At 45.8% G+C, this 13,013-nt stretch overlaps 1 protein-coding gene across 4 annotated transcripts in view; it reads right to left on the bottom strand.

Annotated features, from left to right (window-relative positions):
* The window catches only part of SLC35C2 (solute carrier family 35 member C2), a 128,895-nt gene extending 116,494 nt beyond the window's left edge, over positions 1–12,401 (bottom strand). For 2 of the 4 annotated variants that reach the window (XM_069243491.1, XM_069243490.1), the window contains exon 1: positions 12,248–12,392. The gene's annotated coding sequence lies outside the window, so the exon portion shown is untranslated. Of the gene's footprint in view, positions 1–12,247 lie in introns of all 4 variants that reach the window. The other 2 variants (XM_069243492.1, XM_069243489.1) reach the window with 2 other exon arrangements.
* Between the last annotated feature and the right edge of the window lie 612 nt (positions 12,402–13,013).

Genomic DNA, 13,013 nt, shown 5'->3' with positions numbered 1-13,013 from the left:
TCCTTTCCCCAACCAGATCTGACAGTAGTGACAAATGCGTCACTCCTGGGATGGGGCAGCCACATGGGGGAAGGCAGAGATCACAGTCATCTGGTCTCCAGAAGAACAGGGGCTCTACATCAATCTTTTGGAGCTCCAGGCACTCCAACTGGCATTGAAACCATTCCTACCCTCTCTCAAAGGGAAAGTAGTGTTCACAGCCAACACCGTCACCATGTGGTAATGCAAGATGCAGGACGGGGTGGAGTCATGGACCCTTTGTCAGGAGGCTCTGTGTCTCTGGACATGGCTAGAACATCAAGGCATTTCCTTGGTGGTTCAACATCTGGTGGGCTCTCTGAACACCAGGGGGGATGAACAGAGACAGCAATGCCTGGTTGATCACGAATGAAGTCTCCATCTGGAGGTGGTGCAAGGTCTTTTTCTGCAGTGGAGCGAGCCTTGGCTATATCTGTTCGCCTCCACAGAGAATATGCAATGGCAGCAGTTTTGCACATTGGAGTTTCCATGGCGGCACTCACTTGGTGACACTTTTCATCGGAAGTGGAGTGTAGGCCTCCTATGTGCCTTTCCGCCCGGAGTTCTCAAGAAAATCAATGATGACAAAGCCTGCGCAATCCTTGTGGCTCTAGAAGAGGAGTCTGGTAGCCCAAGCTGTTGAGCATGGCCATCTATCCTCATACCAAAAACTCAGTCATGTTAAAAAAAAAAATATATATATATATATATACACACATACATATCAGGAGGATCGGTGAGGAATCTACGGTTAGAGTCTAATCAGAAAAATCACAACCAAAAGGTAAGTAACTTTGTGCTTCTGATACATTTTTAACAGTAGATATCCCACCTTAGAACAAACAATGAACCAAAACCTCCCAAGGAGTGTCTGCAAACTAGCTCAAACCAAAAAGTCCTGGAGGACCCAACTGGCAAAATGGCAGCCTCAACTTGACCCGACTTTCCCAGCAATAGTGCTTGTGAACTTGTGAAGTGACACCAGAGTAGCAAAATGGCAGATGTCAAGAGAGGTACCGCGCGAGCTAACACAGCCTTGGTGGAATGGGCCTGCAAGCCCACAGGGGGCTGCTTATTAGCTAGTGTGTAGATGACAGAGTGAACACCACTCAACACACCTTAAACATGTACGAGCTGCTAAAGCATGTGTGGTATTGAATTGCTGTTTACTTTTTTGGTCCTCTTGAAAATAGACATCACCTGATGGTAGAAGTTGATTAATACTCTGTTTTCCCCTTGTTGAAGATCTCTCGTCTATCACACAAGAAAAAAAGTTATTGAGAGATCAGCCACTCTCTTTACGATATGGTGTGTTCCAGCAATCTTGAAGTCTGGCAATGGCCCACCTTTCAACAGTCAAGGGTTCTGAGATGTTTGCAGTCAGTTAAATGACAAGCACCAGAAGAACACACCTATGTGGCCTCAGGTCAATGGCCTTGTTAAATGATTCATGAACACATTAAAGAAAGCCCTTCAGCATGCTGGTTTCGAAAAGTTCAACTTCAAATCTATTCTGAATTCTGCCCTGTGAGCTTCTCATTCGCCTCCTCACTCTGCTACAGGTGAAAGTCCTGCAAAGTTGATGTGCAGGAGAGCTACGATGACCATGTTACCTCAATGGACCAACCAGCGCTCATGCTCTGAGAAAGAAGTACAGAGAAAAGACTTGAGTTGTGAGAAACAACTAGAGGGCTATGTGGATCTGTTCACTCCAGGAGTTTGAGCAATTGTCCGTCAGTCACGCAAGCATAAACAGATTGCATTGTGCCCAAGCACAGGCCTCATTTGTCATTGCACTCTTGCACAGGTTGTATGGCACCATAGCCAGGTCTCGTTCTGCCTGGCACCTACACCTCAGAGAGACTTTAGTGTAGCTGACTTTTAGAAGGATTACGTCTGCACTGGCAAATGCTGCAGATTATTATTTGTTGCTGTTTTTTCAATTTCTGTATTAAAAAGACATTTTTATTTGTGTGAAAGACATTAATAGTGAAGACTGGTTCTGTCATGTTTTATCCTTGCCAATACATTTACATTTAGAATAGAAAATTAGACAAGTGATGCGGATATTTGAGTGATATCTTATAGTTAAAAAAATAGTGTTTGTTCTGTTAATTTTGACTGGCTGTAAACCGTGAGTTATAAAAATCGGAATAGTTCGAAAAACACATCATGAAGTAGACCAGGAGACGGCTAGTATTATTGGGCAAAAGGGGTGTTGTCCTACCAATCGGGTAGAGGCAAGAAGAGAATTAAAACATTTCAAGCAGCTGAAAAGAAATTCCTACTTGCTGGCTGCGCTCTTACTTTTAATGAAAAAGAACAAATGATGGACAGAATGTGGAACAAATCAAACATTCACCCCCAGTCACAGATCTGGGTTTGGTGTGAACCAAGTAAAACAATTGAGCTCTTTTCTGGTCCAGGTAATGAAAACTATGCTCATCCTTGAAATAAGGAGGTGGGAAAAAAATGCAGGCAGATTTATACTCTGGCTCACATGAAAAGGGGGTGACAACCTTCGTTAGGAAGAAGGCACGAGTCCAAAAGAACCCATATGTCAGGGAAAAAGCTGCTTGAAAGGACAGTGGACTGAAAGTTTGAAGCTTGCTCACCCTCCTGGCCATTATAACAGCCTCTAAAAAGGCTGTTTTGAGAGTCGAGTGCCACAGAGGACATTGCTGTAGTGGCTGTAAAGGAAAACACATCAGACAACAAGCCTGAGGTCGCATTGGGCCGTGACAAATGAGGTGGGAGGGAACAATTGCTGTACACCTTTCAGGAAACAAGTCAACATGTGACAAATTGGGAATGTTTTTCAGGCAACTGTAGGAAAGCCAAAACGGCCGACAAGGAACCCTTAACAGTGAAAGTGCAAGGCACTTTCGGGCTAAAGATAAACAGTAAGACCTCCGACAGTGGCGCAGAAGGGGAAGGGGGCCAATACAATGTGAGGTGCGGCAGCCCACAAACTTATCCCAACAGCAGACATACACCGTTTTAGTAGAGGGACAACTGGCTGCCAGGATGACATCACAAACCTCATGAGGAAAATCAAAAACACTCAACTGCCACCACTTAATCTCCATGCATGAAGGTGGAACGTGCACAGGTTTGCGTGCAGGACCCTGCCCTGCTGATGCAACAGAAGATCCTCCTGAGGGGCAAGCCTGATCAGAGGACTAATGCTCATAAGGAGTTTGGAAATACCATAATCTCCGTACCCAATCCAGAGCAATTAAGAAGAGCTGAGCCTAGTTGGTGCTGACCTTCTTGTGAACTCTAGGTAGGATCAATTTTGGTAATAATGAGTACAGGAGTCTAGAGTTCCATTCAAAATGGAATGCATCTCCAAGAGAGACGCTTTTAGAAAATCCACAGCACAGAAGTGATGGTACTGTGTGTTCTCGGCAGTGGCGTACAGATTGAGCGAAGGTTCGCCTCAATCTTGGAAGAGACCGTGCGCCCTATCTGGGTGTAGTTGCCATTTGTGATTCATAAAGCATCAATGGCGGAGTTCGTCTACCCTGGCATTCAAGGAGCCAACCAAGTGCTGTACCACCAGAAAAATGTCCTGGTGCTCTAGCCAAGTCCAGAGGTGCAGAGCCTCCTGGCACAGGGTCCACAACCCAACGCCACCCAGTTTGTTGCAATACTACATGACTGTGGTGTGTTATACATACATATCTGAACCAGCCTCCATTTGATGGATGGAAGGCTTTCAATGCCAAGTCAATCACTTTCAGCTCCTGACTGATCTCAAGCTGAGATCCCGCCAGACACCAGAGTCCTCTGATTTCCATCTCTACCAAATGGCTGCCCCAGCTCAAAAGTGATGCATTGGTAACCACTGTCCGCTTTGGGTGGTGAAGAGAGAGAGGGGTCTGCCGCTGAACTAATCACAGTTTGTCAGCTGCCATGGCAGATCTTTTGCAGTTTCCTTTGAAATCTGGACCAGGTTAGAGAGGATCCTCTGGTGCTGAGCTCACTGGGATTTAGATTCCACTACAGAACCCGCATATAGCACTGCTGTGCTTTACCAACAAGATTCAGGAGGCCATAAGATCCAGCAGCCTCATAGCCAATTTCAGGAAAACCCAGGGTGGAGGATGAAACATTGGGATCATAGCTCCAATATCCTGGACTCCCTCCTCTGAAGGGTAGGTGTGGAGCTGCACTGTATCCAGAATAGCTCCGAAGAAAGGGAGTGATTCAGGAGTCAGGTGTGACTTTGGCAGATTGATAGTGAATTTAAACTACTGCAAAAGGTTTGCCTTAGTCTGGAGGTTGGTGACGATTGCATGGAGTGAGCACACCTTCAGCAGCCAGTGGTCGAGGTAGGGGAAGACTGGAAACCCGACTTCCGAAGATGAGCTGCATCCATGGTCATCAGTTTATTGAACACCTGAGGTGTGCTGGTGTGGCAGAAGTAAACAAAGCGAACAGACAATGCTCATAGCCTACCTTAGGTAACACCTACGAGCTCAACAGGAATATGAAAATAATCATACCACCAATCCAGTCTTCAGGATCCAAGGCAGACAAGACTTGACCCAAGGTGAGCATTTTGAATTTCTCTTTCCGCAGAAAGGAGCCGAAAGGGTGCGATCTAGGATAGGCCAAGTCCACCTTCCTTTCTCAGCACCAGAAAGTAGCGGGAATAGCAATCATGACCTGCTTCTGGCACTGGCACCCTGCACTTCCTGTTGGAACAAGTAGAGGGGGACTTCTGTCAGCTGTACTTGAGATGGTGGCAAGAGTGCAGAGGTTTCTACAAAACTGAGGGCATACCCCTTACACACAATTTGAAGCAGTTAGAGGTAATTGCAGGCCATTGTGGCAGGTGGTGCCTGATTCTAACACCATTGGAATGGCTGCGTTGGATGGAGGATGTACTATAGAGGCTGCAGCTGCCGGGAGGTGTGGGTGGTCTGGACAACTTGTTAGGCTTTGCTCCCGTATCCTCCCTGGGATCCGTGTCCCCGTCCACGAAAGGAGTGGGCAGTTTGATATACTGGCAGGTATAGTTGGTGTAGTAGATGCTCAAAGGGGCACAGATCATGCCGGCGGTAGGGACAAAATGATTGCTGCTGAAAGCAGGTAGATAGACAGAACCTGAGAGATCTGGTGGTGACCTGGCTCTCTTGAAAGAGCTCGAGCACCATGTCAGCTTTTTCTTCAAACAAGCAGGAGCCATCAAACGGCATGTCTATCAAGGATGCCTGGATATTGCCCCAGACCCCAGTGGGCCACAACAGGCATGACACTGCATAGTCACCGTAGAAGTCATGGCTCTACCTAGGGAGTCTGTTGAGACCACCGCATGCATAATAGTAAACTTTGCTGTATCCCAGCCATTCACAAGGGCTTGGCTAAGGATGTTGCATGCCTCCTCTGGAAGCAGTTGTGCAACCAAGTTTCACAATGCATGGGAGTAACTGCTCAAGAAGCATGCAGTGTTCATCAACCAGGTTAGGCTTGTGGGGATTTCACCCAGCTCCTCATCCTAGTTTTCAGCTGGACTTAGGTCCTTCAGCATGGGACCAAACCCTTCCTTCTCACCTCTTTCTTCAGCGAAGAAGGGACTACCTATTGGCAGTAAGTCCAGGGGTTGTAAGCAATTATGCTGAATGGCGACAGCTTTGAAGGGAAGAAGCTAGGGAAGCACCAGTGCCGGCATGCTATGGGTGGATCAAGACGTCCCACCTGGTGTTGGGATGGACCCATTGGCTGTAAACCAACCATGGCACGGTGCTGCTCCAGAGGGCCTGAAGGCACACCAGAGGGAGTTGGTGGACCAAAGATGGTGTGCATGGCATCATAAAATTATTTTAACTGAGTGGTCTTAGAGAGCAAAGACAACCATCTGCAGGAACTGCCAAGATCTGCCTCAGGATTGCAACTATGAATGAGAGCGGCACAGAGCCTTTTTCAGCTGTGCCGCCAAGGAGCTTCATCACACCCAGGAATTGCCTTGGGGTGCACTGACTTACACTCAGCACAGGCACTGGAGTCATGACTTGACCCAAAGCACTAGAGACAAATAAAGTTTGTCTCTGAAGTGATGGGAATCAGACACAGACATCTGTCTGACTTTCCCTGCAAGGTTTAAACCCTGTAGATTTCACAGGGGAGGTGTCACTAGCATACCTAAAAAATTATGGACAAAAACGCCCAAAAAAAAAAAAAAAAAAAAACACAACCTTTGTTAAAAAAAAAAAAAAAAAAAGGACCAAGATAGGACTCCAGATCCGTGCTGTTAGCACAGAAAGAAAGGAACTGGTATCAGCATGCCAGAGTTGAGCTTATACGAACGCTACAATGTCAATGTTACGAAGCCAAGTCTATGAATGCCAGAAACCGGCATGCAGAGGTACTGTTCAATATTTCCCAAGTCCAATCTGACACCTGGGGAATATACTAAGGTGAGGAACTTCCAGTTGGAAGTCTCTATCAGAAACCAAGTGCTTGATCATTCAGAAGAGCCTAATTATGCTGCTGCCGCCCTCTGCCCAACCACTACAGTTCCCACCTATCTTCTGTTCTTCAACAACCTACTTTTCTCCATGGCACCTCGTTTCACAAACATTACAGATGGTATGTTCTGCCAAATGTGCAGTATATACTCCCACATGAGAAATAAAACAACCAGTGAGAAACTAATACATTGGACAGCAATGCCAGAGTAGCTGGGCCTGTGAGTGAATTGGACAAAGTAATGGTTGGAGCTCTACCTACTACAGGAGACCGACACAGAACAATGATATTGCAGGCATTCTTAGGAAATTCACACACCACAGTAGTTAATGGAGAACAAACCTGGGAACGTGAAAGGAGAAGCAAATTTATAGTGAACTTCAAACCTATGTAGATCTTTAAAAAAAAAATCGTCCAAACTTGAGGCAGCCACTCTCAGGGTTTAGGGAGGAAATTCTAGACCTCAAATGGTGTCCACCGTGCAGCACAGAAAAGAGCTGGAAACCTGAGAAGCGGATGCAAAAAGTATGTCTTACTGGGAGAACATACACATTGTAAGCAGACAACAGAGATTGGAGCCCCTTATAAGTGGTTACTTCTAAGGACTGTTTTACTCAATCTAATGAATTTAAGAAGTTATCTCAGTTCTTTTCTTTTAAGAAGGATCACAGGTCATGGCCCTGGCGGCCCTTCAGTAATTCATCTACTGGACGTAATTGCTAGACTATGTTTTTAAAGAAACTGTAATCCTAACCAGGCTTCAAAATGAACAGAAGAGGCTGATTCCCTGCGTGAGCAAAACTGTTTGGTATCGTAAGACAATGTGAGAAACAGAAAACAACGGGGGGAAGAGGACATAAAAGGAAGAGAGAAAAAACAAAAATCAGCGCTGCCAACATTCCCCGCAGAAGAAGGGCCCACATTTGTGTAACATATAAAGTAAAACAGCCACAGCTGGACACTCAAGGGGAGGCATAGAAAGCTAGTCTTCTCAGTGTGCGCGGGCTGCAAGAAATGCCATGAAGGGGGCCTATATATCCCTCAGGCGGGAGCCCTCCGGCATCAGCTCCCGGTATACCGCCAACTGCTCCTGACAGTACGCAGCATCTTTCAGCCAGTCATTACAGCAAGGTATCCGCTTCCGTCCCCAGCACATCGCCACCTTGTGCTTAGCCAGCAGCAACATCAATCCCACCAACTGTCTGGATGCAGCTGGGATCTCCTCCACATATACCAGAAGCGCCATCTCAGGAGTATGCGACAACACAAGCCCAGTCATCTCATCAATCACATGCAACAACTCAGACCAGTAACTGCGCAGAGCCCCGCAGTCCCACGCCAAATGCAGAAAGTCCGCCTCCAAGGCTGGGCAACGTGCACAATTAGCATCCACTCTAAGAGCCATTTTCTTCAGTTTACTAGGTGTATAGTACAGCCGATGTAAAAAGTGAAAATGTATTGGGCGCAACCTGTAATTAGGGGAGAGCTCACGCATCTGAGCACAACAATAGCGCCACTTCTGCTCTAGGATGGGGGCGCCCAAGTCCGCCTCCCAATGCACCCTGGTCTTGGACTTGGGCAAGGGCTCCGTGGTCTGCAAGCAAGCATACAGGCAATCTTAGACCTATTTTTAGCATCACAACTGGACTACCGTCATGCAAACTCTAGTGCTAAATACCAAATGATGTGCTCCTACAACGGCTTGCATTGTTGCCATTGTGCTAGGTATGTCGCAATACTGACCATGAGAAAAGGAAAAAAAATATTCTGGATTTCAGTACAGATTGGTCATCCAGCTAAGACAAGACCAAAAGTCAGATGTAGTAAAGCAGGGTCCTCGGAGAAGACACGGAATGCAGGCATGGGAAGATCAAGGATCTGGCTGATGGACAGAAGGAGACAAAGGCGGTCATTCTGACCTTGGCGGACGGCGGAGGCCGTCCGCCAAGGTACCGCCGTCAGAACACCACACCGCGGTCGAAAGACCGCGGCGGTGATTCTGACATTTGCCCTGGGCTGGCGGGCGGCCGCCAAAATTCCGCCCGCCAGCCCAGGGCAAATCAACCTTCCCACTAGGATGCCGGCTCAGAATTGAGCCGGCGGAGTGGGAAGGTGCGACGGGTGCAGTTGCACCCGTCGCGTATTTCAGTGTCTGCTGGGCAGACACTGAAATACTTTTTGGGGCCCTCTTATGGGGGCCCCTGCCGTGCCCATGCCATTGGCATGGGCACGGCAGGGGCCCCGCGGCACCCCCTACCGCCATCCTGTTCCCGGCGGGAGAACCGCCAGGAACTGGATGGCGGTAGGGGGTGTCAGAATCCCCATGGCGGCGGATGGAGGATTCTCAAGGGCAGCGGAAAGTCGGCGGGACACCGCCGACTTTCCGTTTCTGGCCGCGGCTGAACCGCCGCGGTCAGAATGCCCAGCGGTGCACCGCCAGCCTGTTGGCGGTGCTACCGCCGACCTCCGCCATGGCGGTAATTACCGCCAGGGTCAGAATGACCCCCAAAATCTCCAATTGTTTTCATGATTGCCTCATGTTTTTGAGGTACCTGTTGTTGTCCTGTACCCAGTTGGTGCACGGTATGTACATTCTAATTCTTTCGAAGGAGCACATGTGAACAGGTAGACATCTATGGCTACTCATCAAGGAACAAGCATACATATACCCAAAGATTAAATTAACCCAAATTACTGATGAGCAAGTCAACAGAAAAACACAGACTCCAGGCTGTTTTCGAATCATCGAGACCAGGAATTCATGGTTCGCAGATCTGACAATGATACAAGCCAATACTAGTAGTACTACAGCACTATACAAGTCTCAGTCAATAAAACAAGCATTGGCAAAGCCAATAGATCTCATCTATGTGAGAGCTATTGGCTTTGGTGATGTTTTAGCCATGTTGTAGAGCAGTGTGGTTGCTGTGCAGCATGACTAAATGTTAAAAAGTGCTCTAAAAGTTTGTTTTTTTTAAAAAGCAATCTGATTCGGTTAGGTGTGAGGAAAACTTATAGAAATGAACGAGTTAACCTTTAAAGCACGGGGTGATATATTTCTTACCATTGAAACATCCCCTCATGGACATAGGTATTTGAGGGTCAAACTTAGTAATTTATTTTTGTAGCATGGATATACTCTCAAAGACCGTAGGTCTGTGGTTACGCAGGGAGAAGCAGGTATGCTCAAATGCAGTTCCTATGCATTAGCACATTGAAGTGCAACCTATTTGCTTTGCCAATGCTAGTTTAATATGCTATCATTTTATAGCGAACCCTAGACATATATTTCAACTACTTGCTGTGAGTGTACAGGTACATGCATGCCGAGTAACTTCAAATAGCAACAAAGCATGACAAGTCATGAATACAAACGGAACGTAGAGTCCTGCATATTTCAATTTAAACATTACTAATATTGAATGCTTCGTAATGTACATAGAGTTCAACGGACAGGATACTCTGTCACAAATGTGAAGTACAGCCTTTTGGCTGGACTAACCAATCAGGGGTGCTGGAAAGAAAAGTGATGCTGAAGCGCATAAATGGTAAGCAATGGGAGGACTCCAAATTCTTTTTGTCAAAAATAGTGTCTTGCAAGGGAGAGGCATGCACAATCTAGACCCTACAAATGCAGGCAGATTCATTGGGATCTTGGAGGATATCAAGAGAAAAAATTGCCTGCATATTTGCATATCTAGCAACGACAACACAGTACTTTTTACAAATGGCAGCACTCATTAGTTACCATATTTAGTCCACAGTTAATACGTTCTGGACAAAAGTAGGGATATCGCCAGATCTAGATCTACAAAGCTGGAGATGCCCATCAAAACCCAGTTGCTATGAATGCAGTTATAATTTGAAAGAAGCATGGCCACGCTACATATAAATTAAAAGAGTTCTTAACTCTGCAAAGAACGACGCACATTTCAGAACAGACCACTTTCATACAGACAATAAGTTCACTTACTTTAAAGGAACCAGAATGCAGCCAGTTAGTCGTCTGACGTGCCTTTCACAGTTTAATTCCAAATCGAGCCGTATATCAGTGGAATACCTATATAGATGCAGCAACCCAGGGCATTTCAAGACCCTCCTTTCAAAAGTGATGTAAGCATAGAGCTTAATTGAACATCTGTCAACTAGAATGCATGAGCAAGTTTAATTATAAACACTACATGGCTAGCGAGGGAAATAAAGAGGGCAGAGTTATGGCCTGGCTAGTTGATAGGGAAACGGGGGTACTGGAAAGGGAGCCTACTGTAGGCCTTTAAAATCAGACTCTGAACTAGGTCCATACTAGAGCCATACAGTCATGTCTGTTTAATCCACAATGTAAATAGGCAGGAGCGTTGGAAAGTCCAGGATGGTGTCTTTCAATAAATGCATGTACAATAAAAAAAAAAAAACTGGCAAAGGGGCTGACGAAAAAACAGCAATCGGAGGCAGGGAGGCGCTGTTGTCCGGTCCAAGGTACAGTCGGAGCGCCGTACCGGACAACAGTAGAAAAACCAAAGGGAGATCGCGTGCAGGAATGCATGAGGATTTTTCAAAAGAAAACACCCTGCGTACATAACAAGCGTCACAATACCACAATATCTTTACTTTTACAAGCAAAAACGCTTCTGCATTTCTTTAGCTTTTCATGCATCAGGACTGCTGTATAACATACAGTGAAATTGGTCTCCTCTAGGTGCCTGGGTATGCGACTGGGTGCTCAAGAAAGGGAACAGTGAGACAGATCTCTAGATCTGAGGATGAATGCAATACGGTTTTCTAACAGTGCTAGTCAATTGGTCAGAAAGGTGTTCAGACGACATACATACTCATCACATCTCTGGCTTATCTACAAAGCGCCTAGTGCAATGTTCACATGTGTTCCAAAAGTAATGAGAGTTTTATGTGTATCTGAAGGAGATGAGGGTTACCACGCGGACGATTTTCTACCGGCCCCACCAGTATTTTAATGTCCGGTTGGTACAAAAATAAGTAACATCACTTAAAGCTAGGATTTTAGGCCTTATCTGTACATACGACAAATGGTAAATCTAAATTAGAAAACACTTTTAAAATGTGTTCAAAAGCCGCGCTGACGAACACTAATATTTAAAGTAAACAAATGCCGAAAAGTCATTTTACAAATGAATAGATGCGCTTATATTTAGTATCATGTCCGAACTTTTTCATACTTGGAAAAAAGAATATAATGTCAGGCATTTTTATCTTGAAAGAGTAGCAATACTGAAGGAGGTGTACACAGCTGTTGAAATACTGACACTGCCAAAGGAAATGAAAATGCCATGTTTACAGAGAGAGTGTGTTTGCGCGATACAGTATAAGGTGAGTAGCAACTGGTACACAGAAACGCGCACATCTCTTAAGTTTATGCTTAAAAAAAATCCCTTAATAAATGCCATTCAATGCAATGACAGTCTGCTGTGCTAATGTGAAACGACTCCGTTTGTTTAAAAATCATTTTTTCTTGAATTCGAAGTCTCTTTATCATATTTTACATTAAGTTTGTTGCACTTTTTGCATGCCATCATTTTTAAGGTTCGGTTTATGGATGCGTTCTAAGAGCCAAGATAGACCCAAGCGGTGTTGTTAATTTTGCTGGTTAGCTCCCTTCTGGTGGGTTTTCACGTATGATACGTCAGCATGTCCTTTGCACTAACGCCACGTAGCCCCAAAGTCATTACAGTTAGAAAGGGACTAAATAAGGCTGTCCCTTTCCTGCACTAGTACTTGCCTCGGAGGCGGAACCAATTGCCAGTTCGATCAGCCAGAGAACTGTGTGCACCGCCTTTTCTTTACCGTCGGGAAAACTCCTGTATTCTACTTAACAACACACCCGATGAACTCAGTCTGATGTCCGTCATCCATTTTTGAGCACTGGAACTGACGTCATTTGTCCAAACCTTATTGGGCATGTAACAACCAATCGCACGGATGAACAGTCTTCTGTATCAGGGGCGGTACTGTTAACGTTTACGGTAACCTAAGATTGGAGAATTGTCGTCATTTTAGCCAATCCTGGTATGCCATACAGAATACAACATGCTGATTGCCTATTGAGTCCGCAATCGCCTTTGGCCGAGTTGTATTGCTATAGCGAAGTGGGTGGGCACACTTTGAAGTCGTGGTGGACGATGAAGGTTTATCTACGCTGAGAAATTCACTGACCGGAGTCCGTGCATGAAATGGAAAAATAAAAGTGCTTATTTCTGAGGAGTGTCGGTACTCTCCAATTAAAAGTATTACGTTTTTCTTGTGAACTGCAGGTACTCTCCCTCTCAAAATAAAAAAAGTGCCGGTATTCCGTACCGGACAGTGCCGGCCCATTTAAAGCACTGACCGGAATGGATTGGGAGGGCAAAGTGGAATACGGCACATAATGTCGGTCCTGTTCTAGATGGGCGGGCCAGGTCTGCAAAGCTACCCCTTGGCCCACCCAGACTTCTTTTATAATTGGAATATTGCCATAGTGTACTACTAAACAGGTAGTCACAAGTGCA

The sequence above is a fragment of the Pleurodeles waltl genome, chromosome 7, assembly GCF_031143425.1.
Source record: "Pleurodeles waltl isolate 20211129_DDA chromosome 7, aPleWal1.hap1.20221129, whole genome shotgun sequence".
NCBI classification, from domain to species: Eukaryota; Metazoa; Chordata; class Amphibia; order Caudata; family Salamandridae; genus Pleurodeles; species Pleurodeles waltl.
The sequence above is the reverse complement of the archived record's forward strand: the minus strand, read 5'-3'. Positions and strand labels throughout refer to the sequence as shown.